The following is a 15,125-nucleotide window of genomic DNA, read 5'->3' as shown; positions in this document are numbered from 1 at the left end:
TAAGCGAATCACTGCCGCTGTTAAATTAGGAACATGGTTGTTAAGTGAACCCAACTTCCCCATTGACTTTGCTTGTCAGAAGGTCGCAAAAGGGGATCACGTAACTCTGGGACGCTGTGACCGTCATGAACACGAATCAGTTGCCAAGCCTCGGAATTTTGATCACGTGACCTTGGGGGTCATAAGTGTGAACAAATGGTCATAAGTCACTTTTTCCATCGGCATCGTAACTTTCTGTGGTCACTGAATGAATGGTTATAACTTGAGGACTACCTCAATTCGGGGATTGTGAAGCACCAAAGTTTCACTGAAGATGGGCAGCCATATAAATGTTTGACATAAAATAACAACAACAATAATGTGTTAAACTTTCACTGGACAAACTGATGAAGCTGCGGTGCAGCCAGCTGGGAGATGGGAGGGGGGAGGCTGGGTCTCTCTTGCCCCCATATAGGTGGTCCCGACTTATGACGATTCTTTTAGTGACCATTCAAAGTAACAATAACACTGAAAAGAAGAGATTTGCAACCACTCCTCACACCCAAAATTGTTGCAACGTTCATATGGTCATATAATCAAAATTTCCCCGGCAATTGGTGTGCACTTGCACCCACTGTAGGGTCACCTGGCTCCTGTTCGTGAACTTCCCAGCCAGCTTCCGAAAAGCGGAGTCAAGAAGGGAAGCCAGATTCGCTTAACGACCACGTGATTTGCTCAAAGGGCCTGATTCACATAACAACCACAGTGAAAACAGTTGCAAAATTGGGCATGATTCACTTAATAGCAGAAGTTCTAAACAGATTAACACAGTTGGAAGGGACCTTGCAGGTCATCTAGTCCAACCCACCACCCCAGCAGGAGTCTCTTTCCAGTCTCTTCTTGAAAGCCTCCAGTGACGAAGCTCCCACAACTTCTGAAGGCAACTTGAGAACAAATTGATTGCTCTCACTGTCAGAGAATGTCTCCTTATTTCCAGATTGAATCTCTCCTTGTCCAGTTTCCATCCTTCTCCAGCCCTTCACACTGAAAATATCTCTGCTGAACAAAACTCCGTGTTGGCAACAGGAAGGGCATCCGGCCATTAAAACACACTGCTCGCTCCATTCAGTTGCCCAGACTCCACCCCGCAAGGCATTATGGGGTCACGAAATGAAGATGATGATTCCTTGTCCGGCCCCTCCTCTGTGGGGCAGCCCCCCCTCAAATATTGGAAGGCTGCTCTCCTGTCTCCCCTGGTCCTTCGTCTTCAGTAGCCTAGCCATGCCCAGTTCCTGCAACCGTTCTTCCTATGCTTTAGGAAGAAAAATAGAGATAACTCAGCCTTTTTGGAAGATTAACAGAGTTGACCTTGGAGGTCATCTAGCCCAACCCCACCCACCCACCCCCAGCCCAAGCAGGAGACCCTACTACACCACTTCTGAGAGATGGCAGCCCAGTCCCTTCTTCAAAGCTTCCAGGGATGAAGTTCCCACAACTTCTGAAGGCAACTTCTGTTCCATTGGTTGATTGTTCTCACTATATGGAAATTCCCCCTTATTTCTAGGTTGAATCTCTTTCCTTGGTCAGTTCCCATCCATTCTTCCTTGTCTGGCATTCAGGTGCTCTGGAGCAGTGTTTTTCAACCACTGTGCCGCGGCACACTAGTGTGCCGTGACATAGTGTAAGGTGTGCCGTGGGAGAATTACTTTATATATAGTCAATATAGGCACAGAGTTAAATTTTTTTAACATTTTCTAATGGTGGTGTGCCTCGAGGTTTTTTTCATGAAAAAAGTGTGCCTTTGCACAAAAAAGGTTGAAAAACACTGCTCTGGAGAATAGTTTGAGCCCCTCCCTCTCTGTGGCAGCTCCTCAAATATTGGAAGATGCTATCCTGTCTCCCCTGGTCCTTCTCTTCATGAGACTAGCCACCATCTTGCAACCATTCTTCATATGTTTTAGCCTCCAGTCCCCTCGTCACCTTGGTTGCTCTTCTCTGCACTTTTTTTTAATAGTTTGGTACCAAAACTGGACGCAGAACTGTCCCAATTACAGTCATGGGTTGAGGCCTACCTGAAGTAATGAGATAAGGTCAGTTAGGGCTAATTATCTGTTCAGATTCTGCACATGTCCTGGGTTATGACTGAGTTGCATAGATCCAGAAGGTGGGCAGGGAGGGTCAAAGGCCCTGGGCTCTTTGGGGGGGGGGGGGAAAGGGGGGCCCCTTCAATGAACAAACTGGGAAATATTTAAACCCCAGGGGTCTCACAAGGGGGTTCCCAAGGAAGTCTGGCTATATTTTTGCAAAGTTAGAAACAAAACAATTCTTGGACATGTTTTCATTTAGTTGGAAAACTGATGAAAGTTTCTGCCTCTTCATTGCTGGAATCTCTTTTTAAATATATGTGTGTGTGTGTGTGTATTAACAAACATGTAAAATACACACAAAAAAACCTTAGACGTATACCACATTTACACAATACAATACGAAGAGGAGCTTCCTGTTCTTTCTAATAGCAATTATCAATCGATACCGCTCACCTTATATTATTTCCCCCTTCTATTGTATTTCATTAGGATTTCACCATTCTTAACCCTCTTATTTTACTCATAACTATTATTTTTTGAGTTTTGTTATATTCCTTCATCGATTTTTGTTTCTTTCCTCCATCCACCTATACCATTTATCCCATATCTGGTAGAATTCTGATTCTTCTTTTCCATGGATTTCTTTGGTTAGTTTGTCCATTTCAGCACAATCCAAAACCTTTCTTATTATTTCATCTTCGCTTGGAATTAATTTGTTTTTCCATGCTGGAATCTCTTCTTCTCTGCTTCGTTACCAATAGGGATGTCCAACCTTGGCAACTTTAAGGCACGTGGATTTCAACTCCCAAAATTCCCCAACCAGCCATGAAGTGTTTTAAAGTTGCCAAGATTGGGAAACTCTAACAGAATAATACAGTTGGAAGGGACCTTGAAGGTCTTCTAGTCCAACCCCCTGCTCAAGCAGCAGACCTTGTACTATTTCAGACAAATGGTTGTCCAGTCTCTTCTTAAAAAACCTCCAGAGATTTTTTTATTGGGAATTATACAAGAAATATATAATAGAGATTTGAAATATTTGATTGTAAATGTTTTAACAGCAGCTAGAATTGTATTTGCAAAAAATTGGAAAATTGAGAAAATACCAACGCAGGAGGAAATTATTCAAAAAATAATGGAACGTGCGGAAATGAATAAATTGACATTTGAAATTAGAGAACAAGAAAATGAATAATTTTACAAGGTTTGGGATTTGTTTTATCAATTGTTAGATTAAAAAATCATGGTAATGGGAAAAGTGGGAGAACTTTTTATATTTTAAGAATAATAGAATGATACATGCAATACTATAAGGGTTTAGCATTGTTAAACTGATTAGAACGATGTAATGGGTATATGATTTTAATATATATAATATTCTGTTTAAAATGTAGGAATAATAATTGGAGTTGAATTATTGATGCAAAATGATGTTGTATGTATGGATTCAATATTTAGAATACCTTGTTTAAAATTAAGGAGTAATAATCATAGTTGAAAAATTGACACATAATAATGTATCTTATGTTTACCAAATTAACAATTTGTGACTCGATATATAATTGCAAGTGGTGACCATGGAAAGGACGCACAAAATCTTGTAACAAAACGACACGCTATGTGAAATGGAAGAAGGATGTGTGTGTTTTACGTTTTTGTTTGTTCTTGTTTGTTTAAAAGTAATTTTAAAAAAAACCCTTAAGTGATGGAGCACAGACAACTTCTGGTGGCAAGCTGTTCCACTGATTAATTGTCCCCACTGTCAGGATTTTTTTCCTTAAGTTCTAGGCTGGTTCCCTCCTTGAATAGTTTCCATCTGTTGCTTCTGGTGCTTTGGAGAATATATTGACCCCTTTATGACAGCCCCATAGATATTGGAAGACTGCTATCATGTCACCCCTAGTCTGGAAAGAGTGCAGAGAAGAGCAACAAAGATGATTAGGGGGCTGGAGGCTAAAATGTGTGAAGAACAATTGCAGGAATTGGATGTGTTTAGTCTAGTGCAAAGTAGTTTTCACTAGAAATACCCAGTTCATGCAACCATTTTTGTATGTTTTAGCTTCCAGCCCCTTAATCCTCTTTGTGGCTCTTCTCTGCATTCTTTCTAGAGTCTCCATATCTTTTTTACGTCTTGGTGACCAAAACTGGATGCAGGATTCCAAGTGTGGCCTTCCCAAGGCCTTATAAAGTGGTATCAACACTTCACGTGATTCTGTCCCATAAATGTAACCAAGGATTGTGTTGGCTTTTTTGGCAGCTGCAGCACACGGCTGGCTCCTACGTAAGTGTTCGTCCAATGGGACTCCAAGATGCCTCCCATAGTTACTGCTATTGACCCAGGTACCACCTAACCAGAGGAGGAATTCAGCAGGTTCTGACCAGTTCTGGAGAACAGATAGCAGAAATTTTGAGTAGTCCAGAGAACCGGTAAATACCACCTCTGGCTGGCCCCGCCCCCATCTATTCCCTGCCTCCGGAGTCCCAGCTGATGGAGAAGAAATGGGGATTTTGCAGTATCCTTCCCCTGCCACGCCCACCAAGCCACTCCCACCACACTTACCAAGCCACGCCCACAGAACCGCTAGTAAACAAAATTTAATCCCACCACTGCCCCTAACCCTCTGCAGCTATAGCTGAAACAGCCCCTCTCTCCCTTCTGGAATCTTCCTTCTGCCTGGAGTTGCTGTGGGGGTGGCTCCCCTCCTCTCCCGGGTTTGGCTTCCTCCCTTTTGGGAATGAAGCGGTGAAATGGCCCAGGCGGTCCCCGAACCTGCTCCACCGCCCCACCTTTCCAGGCTGGTTTTCCTGCCAACGTTCCCTTGGAGCGCCAAGGAGACCAAAGGGGCCTTTTGTCTGCAGAGCCAGCTCTCTGCTGGCTGCCCGGGCTCTTTTGCACTCCTGGAATGCGGGAGGGACTCCTGGGGCAGCCGAGGGCAGGAGAGCCGGCTGCTTATTTTGGAGGCAGCTGCGTGGAAGAAAGGAGGTGGGGGCCAAGAGGGATCCTGGGGTGCAAGGCCCAGCTGGGTCTCTCTGTCCTGTCAGGATGCCCCTGAGCAGCGGTTTGGACTCTATAAGGAGAGGAAAGCAAGGGGTTGGACTAGAAGACCTCCAAGGTCCCTTTTTAATCCATTCTTTATTCTATTCTATTTCTACTCTATATTTTATATTCTATTCTAATCTATTCTGTTCTATTTTTACTCTATATTCTATTCTATTCTATTCTATTTATATTCTATTCCATTCCATTCCATTCCATTCTTTTTTCTATTTTCTATTTTTCTATTTTCTATTTTTCTATTTTTCTATTTTTCTATTTTTCTATTTTTCTATTTTTCTATTTTTCTATTTTTCTATTTTTCTATTTTTCTATTTTTCTATTTTTCTATTTTTCTATTTTTCTATTTTTCTATTCTATTCTAATTCTATTCTAATTTCTTATTCTATTCTATTTTCTATTCTATTCTTTCCCATTTCTATGCTACGCTATTCTCATGTTTTCAATGGGGCTCTTGTCACTTCCTGGAATTGCCAAGAGCTTGGAGGTCCAAACCTTCCCCTATTTAAGGGGTATCTCAGGAGAGACCCTCCCCCAAAATCAGGTCTTGCCTTCTGCCCAAAGAGAGGGTCTCCTGCTTGGAGCATCCCAAATAGATGTGGAAATACACCCCACCCACCAACACCAACACCACCATTGCAGCGTCCCCATAACCATGATCATGATGAGAATTCAAAGGCTGGGCCACCAACTCATTTAACAATCCTGCGATCCGCTTAACAATCTTGGCAAGCAAGGTCATAAAACCAAAGCATGACTCGCTCAACAACTCGACTGCTTAACAACAGAAATTCTGATCCCGCTTCTGCTCTTTAACAGCCCTACACGAGCTCAGGGGGCGGTGGGGGGGTGTATGTGTGTTTTTCACGCAGCCACCGGACCCTTCCAGGGGCAGAGGGTGGGTGGGCAGGGCTGCCTTTGAGGTCTGGACGGGGTTTATTGCCTTCCATGTCTGCAGGAGGGATCTGAGCAGCTCCTGGAAGATTAAGGAGGCTGACCTTTCCAGGCCTCCTTGTAAAGATTAAAGTAATCCAATTGCGGCCCCAGGAAAGCAGATTTAACTTGGTTACAGGCCTGTCGTCCTGTTTTCTGGATCCACACAGCCCCCTGAGTCACGGCCCAGCCCAACAGGGAGGGATGGCACCTGACACTAAATAAGGACAGGAAAATGAACCCCTACAAAACCCCCACCCCCACCCCATGTTGTGTGAATGCACCGGAGAGGGTTTCCTCTGACCTGGGGAAGGGTGCTGCTGTGTGAAGGTAACCGGGAGGGTAATATAAAGCACTTTAAATGCTACACAGTCCAGATGCAAATAATACGTATCCGTCAGCTGCTTAATTGCATTTCACAAAGAGCAAGAAAACAGCCTTCCCTGAACTTGGCAAGAGAAGCCGCAACGGATGGAAACTAATCAAGGAGAGAAGCAACTTGGAACTCGGGAGGAATTTCCTAACAGGGAGGACCATTAATCAGTGGAACAGAAGTTGCCACCATAAGTTGTGGGTCCTGCATCCCCGGAGGCTTTTAAAGAGAGATTGGAGAGCTATTTGTCTGGGATGGAATAAGGTCTCCTGCTTGTGGCTGGACTAGAAGACCTCCAAGGTCCCTTCCAGCTCTCTTCTTTTGCTAATCTCTGAAAACCTGGAAACAGTCCCTCTATTTCCACCTTTGTCCTCCGTTATCGTTTCCCCAAACTCCTCAAGTTCAACAATGATCTTTCTAGCTTTCCTGGGAATCGGAGGGAGAGATGGGCGGCTACTAAGAAATGTGAAGTATACATAAACATTTTTTAAAAACCCCTTCTGCAGCCTGCCTGCTGGCTAGATTTGCATCTGCAGCCCTTCAGAAACCAATCCAGGTACCCATAAGGCTGGGCTGGGGCTGCCCATGCATGCTTGCTGCAGAATTCTCTTTCCCCCCTCCTGCATGGAACCTCCTCTCCCCCCCCCCCCCCCCGCATTTCTGCACCTGGCAGTTGAATGTCCTTTAGAAGTGAGGCGTCTGCCCCCCCCCTCTGCTGCATGGAGGGGCATAGTAGAGAGGCTAAAGAAACGAGTGGGACTTAGGATGCTCAGTACTCGAAGGAGATGCAGGAAGGAGTAGAGATTTCTTTGCCCAGCAATTGTGCCAGCATCCCTCAGGTGGCTTCTGGCAAACATCCCAGCTCTTGGGCTGTTTTTCTGTCTGGCTTCATTGCGCCAATGGCCCCAAATGCAGGACTTAAATTCAGGATCCGCAGCACTCGCCCTGGGGGGGGGGGAGTATTTTACTACTTCCCTGAGACATCTGGGCCGTGTCCTGCGCTTGGCTTTGGGTCACGCAGTAGATTTTAAGTGGCAATCCTAACGCTCTGGATTGGGACCCTCCTGGTGAAAGGCGGCTCTTTAATCCTGCCAAAAGGAGGCTGCCTGGCTTGCTAAGTGGATCACCGCAGCCTGCCTGTCTTGATTTTTTTTTCAGCGCACCTGGTGGGTGGCAGCCTGCCCCTCCCTGCATGGAATGTGGCTGTAGCCTCAGCTTTTTATGTTTTTAACATTTTATTTGTATGGTGCTCAAAGTCTCTCTAGAAGAGAAGGGGATAGAGAGATTAGAAGTAGATGATGAGAGAGAGAGAGAGAGAGAGAGATTAGAGATATATAGACAGAAATATAGATAGATAGATAGATAGATAGATAGATAGATAGATAGATAGATATAGGTAGGGAGAGAGAGAGGAAGGAAGGAAGGAAGAAAGAAAGAGAGAAAGAGAGAGAGAGAGAGAGAAATATAGATAGATAGATAGATAAAGAAAGAGAGAGAGAGAGAAAGATAGATAGATAGATAGATAGATAGATAGATAGATAGATAGATAGATAGATAGATATAGGTAGGGAGAGAGAGAGGAAGGAAGGAAGAAAGAGAGAAAGAGAGAGAGAGAAATATAGATAGATAGATAGATAGATAGATAAAGAAAGAGAGAAAGAGAGAGAGAGAGAGAAATATAGATAGATAGATAGATAGATAGATAGATAGATAAAGAAAGAGAGAAAGAGAGAGAGAGAGAAATATAGATAGATAGATAGATAGATAGATAGATAGATATAGGTAGGGAGAGAGAGGAAGGAAGGAAGGAAGAGAGAGAGAGAGATAGAAATATAGATAGATAGATAGATAGATAGATAGATAGATAGATATAGGTAGGGAGAGAGAGAGGAAGGAAGGAAGGAAGAGAGAAAGAGAGAAAGAGAGAGAGAGAGAAATATAGATAGATAGATAGATAGATAGATAGATAGATAGATAGATAGATAGATAGAGGTAGGGAGAGAGAGAGAGGAAGGAAGGACGGGAGAGAGAGAGAGATAGATAGATAGATAGATAGATAGATAGATAGAGGTAGGGAGAGAGAGAGGAAGGAAGGAAGGAAGGAAGGAAGGAAGAAAGAGAGAGAGAGAGAGAAATATAGATAGATAGATAGATAGATAGATAGATAGATAGATAGATAGATAGATAGATAGATAGATATAGGTAGGGAGAGAGAGAGAGGAAGGAAGGAAGGAAGGAAGAGATAGATAGATAGATAGATAGATAGATAGATAGATAGATAGAGGTAGGGAGAGAGAGAGGAAGGAAGGAAGGAAGGAAGAAAGAGAGAGAGAGAGAAATATAGATAGATAGATAGATAGATAGATAGATAGATAGATAGATATAGGTAGGGAGAGAGAGAGAGAGGAAGGAAGAAAGAAAGAAAGAAAGAAAGAGGGGGAGAGAGAGATGAGAGGGGGGCCTTTCTCTGGCTGGGGAGGGGGAGGAGAGGAGCGCCTGGCTGCAAAGCGTGGCCCCTCCCCAGCAGGGGAGGAATCGGCCTTGGGACCCGGGGGGGGGGGGGGCTGCCGAAGTTGCGCTGGGGGCGAGGGGGGGTCGCTGGGTGCAGCCCGCCCGGCGCTCTCCCTCCTCCCCCGCCCGCAGAGACGCCCCCTGGCTCCTCCCCGCCAGCCCCGGAGGGAGGGGGAGCCTGGGAGGGAGGCAGCGGCGGCGGCTCGCGGCACTTGGCGCCGGGACGGCCGAGAGGAGGAGAGCGAGAGCGAGTCCGCTTCCCTGCCGGGGCTGCTTTCGCGCCGGCCGAAGCACAGCCGCCCGCCGCCGCGCAGCGCTGCCTTCTGGGCGTCCCGGAGCGGAGGGTGGCGGGTCTGGGCAGCCCGCGGAAGAGCCGCCGTGTCCGGAGGGCGCGGGCCATGGAGAGCCTGGGCGGCCGGAGCCGGAGCAGCCGCAGCTGAAGGTACCGGCGGGGCGGAGGCGCCGGGGGCTTCCCGGGGATGGGCGGGGGGGGAGGGAGCAGCCCCGACGGGGGTCTCGGAGCGCCGAAAGTTGCAGCCTCCGAGGGGGGGGGGCGCTCTGGAAGCCTCCCTGCCGGAGAGGTTCGGCGGCCGAGGCGGTCGGGGGCGGAGGGTGGAGGAAGGCGCCCCCCCCCCGGCAGCCTCGGGGCTCCTGCGCCAAGGGGGCGCCCTCCCTGCAGGTGCGCGGGGCCGCAACCCCCAGGCTCGGCGGGCTTAGGGCGGGCGGCGAAGGGTCTCCTCTGGGTGGGGGCTGCGGGCTGCTTCGGGGCTCTCGGGGAAGGTGTCGGCCGTCCCCGGTTCGCTGTTGGGCAGCGGAGCCCTTCGGGGGAAGCGGGGCGAAAGGGGCCGAGGAGAGGCGGCTTCGTTGGGTCTGTTGGACGGGGCGGACGGGGCTGCTCCCTTGGCTGTCCGGGCTTCGCGGAGGAGCCGCCTCGCTTCCTTTCCGTTCATGCTCCGGCTCCTCCCGTCGGGGCTCCCGCTTGGGACGAAGGGCTGGCTGGGGGAGCCGCTCGACCTCGGCTTCTCTCGGACTCCTTTGCTTTAAGCAGTGGGAGGGAGGTCACTAGACAATCTTCCTTCCCTTCTTCACTCTCTCCTTATCTTTCTTGTCATTCGTTCCTCTCCCTCCCTCCTTCCTCCCTCTCTCTTTTTCCCTTTCTTCCTTCTTTCACTCCCATCACTTTCCCATCTCCTTCCCTCCCTCCCACCCTCCCTTCCTTCTCCCACCTCCTTCCTTCCCTCACTTCCCCCTTCCCTCTTTTCATTCTTTCCTCTCCTTCCCTCTGTTTCCATCCTTCACTCCCCCTTCCTTCTCTCCCTCCCTTTCCTCCCTCCCTCCCTCCCTTTCTTTTCCCTCCCACCTCCTTCCTTCCCTCACTCTCTCCTTTCCTTTTCATTCCTTCCTCTTCCTCCTCTGCCCTTCCTTTCTCCTTCATTGACTTCCCCTTCCTTCCCTCCCTCCCTCCTTCCCCTTTGCTTTCCCATCTCTTTCCCTTCCTTTCCTCTTTCCTTCCTTCCTCCCCCCCTCTCTCCCTCCCCTCCCCCTAATTCCCATTCCTGCTTCCCTTCCCCTCTCCTTCTTCTGGCTTCCTCTGGCAGCACTTTGAGGGATCTGGGAAATATTTTCCTATGTAGAAAGTTTCTGATGACATGGAAAAGAACTGCAGGGAGCTTATCTATGGAGGGCTTTCCCCCAGTTTGAATCTCCATTGTATGAAAAAGGGGAGGGAAATGCTTTGAAAAAAAGCTTTGAGGATGGGCTGAGGCAGCTTGGCAAGAAATCCCCCCCCCCCCTGGAATCTTCTATGAATCTGGAAGCAGCTTTTTTGGCAAGCAAATTTTATTAAAAGGCATCAGCTACAGTTCATGAAACGTTACACCTTTCAATTTAAAAAGAAAGACCTTCCAGACTCCTGATTCCCCCCCACCCCCCCCCCTGCTGCAGGGGAACATTTTTGCAGTGGGAAAAATATTAGGGAGGGGGAACCACTCAGCAAAGCCAAATGGTTGGTCTAAAGGAGTGTTTATTCAACTTTTTCCTCCCAGCCCCTCCCTCCACTTTTAAAAATTACGGAGGGTCCCAAACAGAGTTTTTATTTGCATGGGCCAGGTAGTCGTCAATGTTTACCGTATTAAAAATCAAAATAGATTCATTGGTAGAACATGTATTCATTGAATCGTGTAAAAATAAGAATATGAAAGCCATTAGATAGGAAGAAATAAATATTATTCATGAAAAAGCTCTATATTTTGAATGCATTAAAACAGTGGTGCTCAGCCTGTAATCCGCAGAACCCTGGGGAGGGGGGAGGGGAGCGTGATGTTTGTCCAAGGTTTGCAAAGCCTTGAAAACAAATGTTGTGATTTAAATGTTGAGTTAATGGGGGGGGTCCCTGGCCATGGCCTGTGGCCCCGAAAGGGATTTATAGGGAGGGTCCGTGGTGAAGAAAAAGACCGAGAACCACCGCATTAAAACACAGTGAGAAAAGTGACATTGGTTTTTTTTTTTAAAAAATTAATTAATATCTGGCAAATACTTTTGATTTTGTGGGGCCCCTGAGAGGGTCTCGGGAACCCTGGGGGCTTCTGGGACCATGCTTTAAGAACAGGGTGGATTTGATTTAAACCAAGTTGGGCTAGAAGCTCTCCAAGGCCCCTTCCTACTCTCTCCTTCTGTAATTCTGTCAATCACGATTTAAATCAATAGCAAAAAGGCTTGGTTTAAACCAACTTGACTTAAATCACAATTTTTAAAGAGCAGCTGTCATCTCAGCCCCGCAGCGTCTCCTCCTCTGATCTGCTGTTGACTCACCGACAGTCCCACTGTTGCACAATCGACAGCCATCCATGCTACACATCTTCAGCTCCGTTTCATGCTGAATAAACTAAATTATGAATGTATCATAAACAGAAAACTACCTCTAGATAGATTTTTACTCCAAGAGCATTTTATTAAAATAAATTTGATTAAAAAAATCCAATTTAAAATTTAAAAATCCGATTTTAATTTTTAAACATCTGAGTCTTTAATTTATTTATTTTTAAAAAACTGATCCATTTTTTTATCCACCCTGTTTAAGAAACACTGCCTTAGAGCAGGGGTCTCTAACCTTGGCTATTTTAAGCCTGGAGGACTTCAACTCCCAGAATTCCCCAGTCAGCAAAGCTTTGCTGGCTGGGGAATTCTGGGAGTTGAAGTCCTCCAGGCTTAAAGTGGCCAAGGTAGGAGACCCCTGCCTTAAAAAAACAGTTTTGCAAACCGCATGGAAATCTGGTGACGCTCCCAAAGGGACAAAGGGCAGTCCTACCACCATCGTGCAGTCACTCAAGCCCATTTCCAATCGCCAGGTCAAAGACTCTCAACTAAATAGATCCGCAGCTTGAAAAATTGCCAGGCTGCACAGCAGGGAGGGTTTTCAAGTGGAACATTCCCCCACTTGGAAGAATGATTATTTATGAAACTTATTCACTGCAGAGATTCTTAAAATCGAGAAAGTGCATCTTTGCTTTGATCTCTTCAGGGCCTCCTTGAAATCCAGCTGCAGATTTTTGTGGCTGAGAAAAACAAAATTGTTAACAGGAGCAGCTAGGTAGGAAGAAAGTGGTGACTTGTGTTGGTGGCTCTTCCCTTCTTCAGCTGGTGGCCCTATGCCCACCTGTCTTGTGTCCTGGTGCCCTTGCAGAGTGTGGCACGTGCTAATGTGTGCCAGAGAGCGGGTGGGAGCGGGCATACATCTTCTTAACCCCTGCATGGTTATGTGAAAAGGAACAATTCAAGAGAACAGAACAACAAAACAATAACGGAGGTGGAAGGGGACCTTGGAGGTCTTCTAGTCCAGCCCCAGATGACAGTTTAGGAAATATGTTTTCCTGCACCACAGTATAATTTATCTTGCATCCTTCCGTCTTGTGGAGTTTCTTGTGTCCGTCTCCAGATCTGTCTTAGTCCTTTGGGCTGTAAACCGTGCGAGTGGAACAGTGGTGGAATTCAAATTGTTATTTTTTTGTTATAAAGTTTTTTTTCATTTTCATAACATATAACCACATGCATACTATTACATAGCCAACATCCTATTGTATTATTAAATGTTTGCATCAATTCATCTTACCAGCAACTCCCAAAACACAATTATTGGCTCTTCTGCTCTCCATACAACATATTTGTACCTTATGCATCACTTTCTTCTCCCTCTCTCCTCCCACGCCCTCCTTTCTTCCCTCTGCCATCCTTCCCTTTTCTTCTTTCCCTTCCTCTCTCCTTCTCCTCTCTCAAATTGTTCAAATAATTTAACAACCGGTTCTCTGCCCTAATGACCAGCTCGGTGGGCGGGACTCAGTGGTCATGTGACCCTGTGGGTGTGGCCAACTCAACATCACTCGCGCCAATGGGCGCTTCGCCTTAGCTCTGACAATGTCATAAGGGTTAAGCGGAGAGGCGGTTTCTGTAAGCAGGGCAATAAAGATCAGGGTAGAAACAACACCAGGATGTTTCCTTCCTGCCTTCCTTACAGGATTAGCCCTGGAAAGTGGGAAAAAAGCAAAAGGAGATTTCTTCCAACCACCAGATCTCCCAACTGCTTAGAAAGTTTACAAGAGGTTCTCCCGAATAGGTGCGAACCGGCTGAATCCCACCACCGAATTGGAAGCAGGTTGCTCTCAACAAAACCAGCGGAGAGAGTAGCACATGTGTGGCCAGAGAAGAAAAGGTCGGAGGGATGTAGCCCCTTGTAGCCCCTTTTCCAACCAACAGCTCTACATTTGGTTCAAAGTTTGTTAGTTGGAGAAGGGGCTGCCTCTGGTCTCTTTCCTACGTAGAGTAACTGGGCTGCCCTCCTACATCAGAGCCGGGGATCTACAACTCTTTCATGACCTGTGGACTCCAACTCCCAGAATTCCTGAGCCAGCCACGCCATGAATTCTGGGTATTGAAGTCCATAAAGGTCATAAAGGGCCCATAGTTTCCCCCCCCCCCCCGTCCTACATGGTGGTAGGAAAGGAGCGCGTGTTTTGCTAGCCAGAATCCAGAATCACGTGAGGCCTTTGGAATGAAACATGAAGACTCCCTCCAGTGACTAGACCCGTCCCTCACTCTCATTTAGAGCATAGGCTAACAGAGTCAGCAGGGGTCTTGGTGGTCATCTAGTCCAACCCCCTTCTTGAGCACTTGTACCATTTCAGACAAGTGGCTGTCCAGTCTCCTCTTGAAAGCCTCCGGTTGTGAAGCACCCACAACTTCGGAAGGAAAGCTGTTCCACTCGTTAATCGTTCTTAAAGTCAGGAAATTCCTCCTTTAGTGCCAGGTTGCTTCGCTCCTTGATGAGTTTCCATCCATTGCTTCTTGTCCTGCGTTCAGGGGCTTTGCAGAAGAGGTTGCCCCCCTCTTTTCTTTGTGGCAGCCCCTCAAATATTGGAACCCTGGTATTATCATGTCTCCCCTGGTCCTTCTTTTCATTAAACTAGACGTACCCAGTTCCTGCAACCGTTCTTCCTTTGTTTTAGTCTCCAGTCCCCTAATCCTCTTTCTTGCTCTTCTCTGAACTCTTTCCAGAGTCTCCGCATCTTTTCTACATCGTGGCGACCAGAACTGAATGCCGGATTCCAAGTGTGGCCTTCCCAGGGCCTTGTAAAGTGGTATTAACCCTTCACGTGATCTTGGAAATTCCTCCTTAGTTCTAGGTTGCTTCTCTCCTTGGTTAGTTTCCACCCATTGCTTCTTGTCCTACCCTCAGGTGCCTTGGAGAATAGCTTGACTCCCTCTTCTTTGGGGCAACCCCTGAGAGATTGGAAGACTGCTATCCTGTCTCCCCTAGTCCTTCTTTTCATTAAACTAGACATACCCAGTTCCTGCAACCGTTCTTCATGTGTTTTAGTCTCCAGACCCCTAATCCTCTTTGTTGCTCTTCTCTGCTCTCTTTCTAGAGTCTCCACATCTTTTATGTATGGTGACAAGCAAAATTGGACACAGCATTCCAAATAGGGTCTTAGCAAGGCGTTATAAAGTGGTATTAACCTTTCACGTGATCTTGATTCCATTGATGCAGCCTAGGATTGCATTGGGGTTTTTTTGGCTGCCGTCGTGCATCACACAGCCCAACCCACTCTGCAGGGTTGTTGTGGAGGAAATAAGAGGAGAGAATCCTTCCTGGGAGAAAAGCAGGCGAGAGGGAACCGGAATGGGAGAATCAGCAGAG

The 15,125-nt window shown here is 46.8% G+C and overlaps 1 protein-coding gene across 2 annotated transcripts in view; it reads left to right on the top strand.

Moving 5' to 3' along the window:
- IL11RA (interleukin 11 receptor subunit alpha) overlaps positions 1 to 15,125 on the top strand; it is a 115,039-nt gene that overhangs the window by 51,717 nt on the left and 48,197 nt on the right. Inside the window, exon 1 of one of the 2 annotated variants that reach the window (XM_032213561.1) lies at positions 9,132 to 9,377. The exons of the other annotated variant lie outside the window; for it this stretch is intronic. The gene's annotated coding sequence lies outside the window, so the exon portion shown is untranslated. Of the gene's footprint in view, positions 1 to 9,131; positions 9,378 to 15,125 lie in introns of those variants that run through there. 2 annotated transcript variants of the gene reach the window in all.

The sequence above is a fragment of the Thamnophis elegans genome, chromosome 3 (assembly GCF_009769535.1).
Source record: "Thamnophis elegans isolate rThaEle1 chromosome 3, rThaEle1.pri, whole genome shotgun sequence".
Lineage (NCBI taxonomy): Eukaryota > Metazoa > Chordata > Lepidosauria > Squamata > Colubridae > Thamnophis > Thamnophis elegans.
The sequence above is the reverse complement of the archived record's forward strand: the minus strand, read 5'-3'. Positions and strand labels throughout refer to the sequence as shown.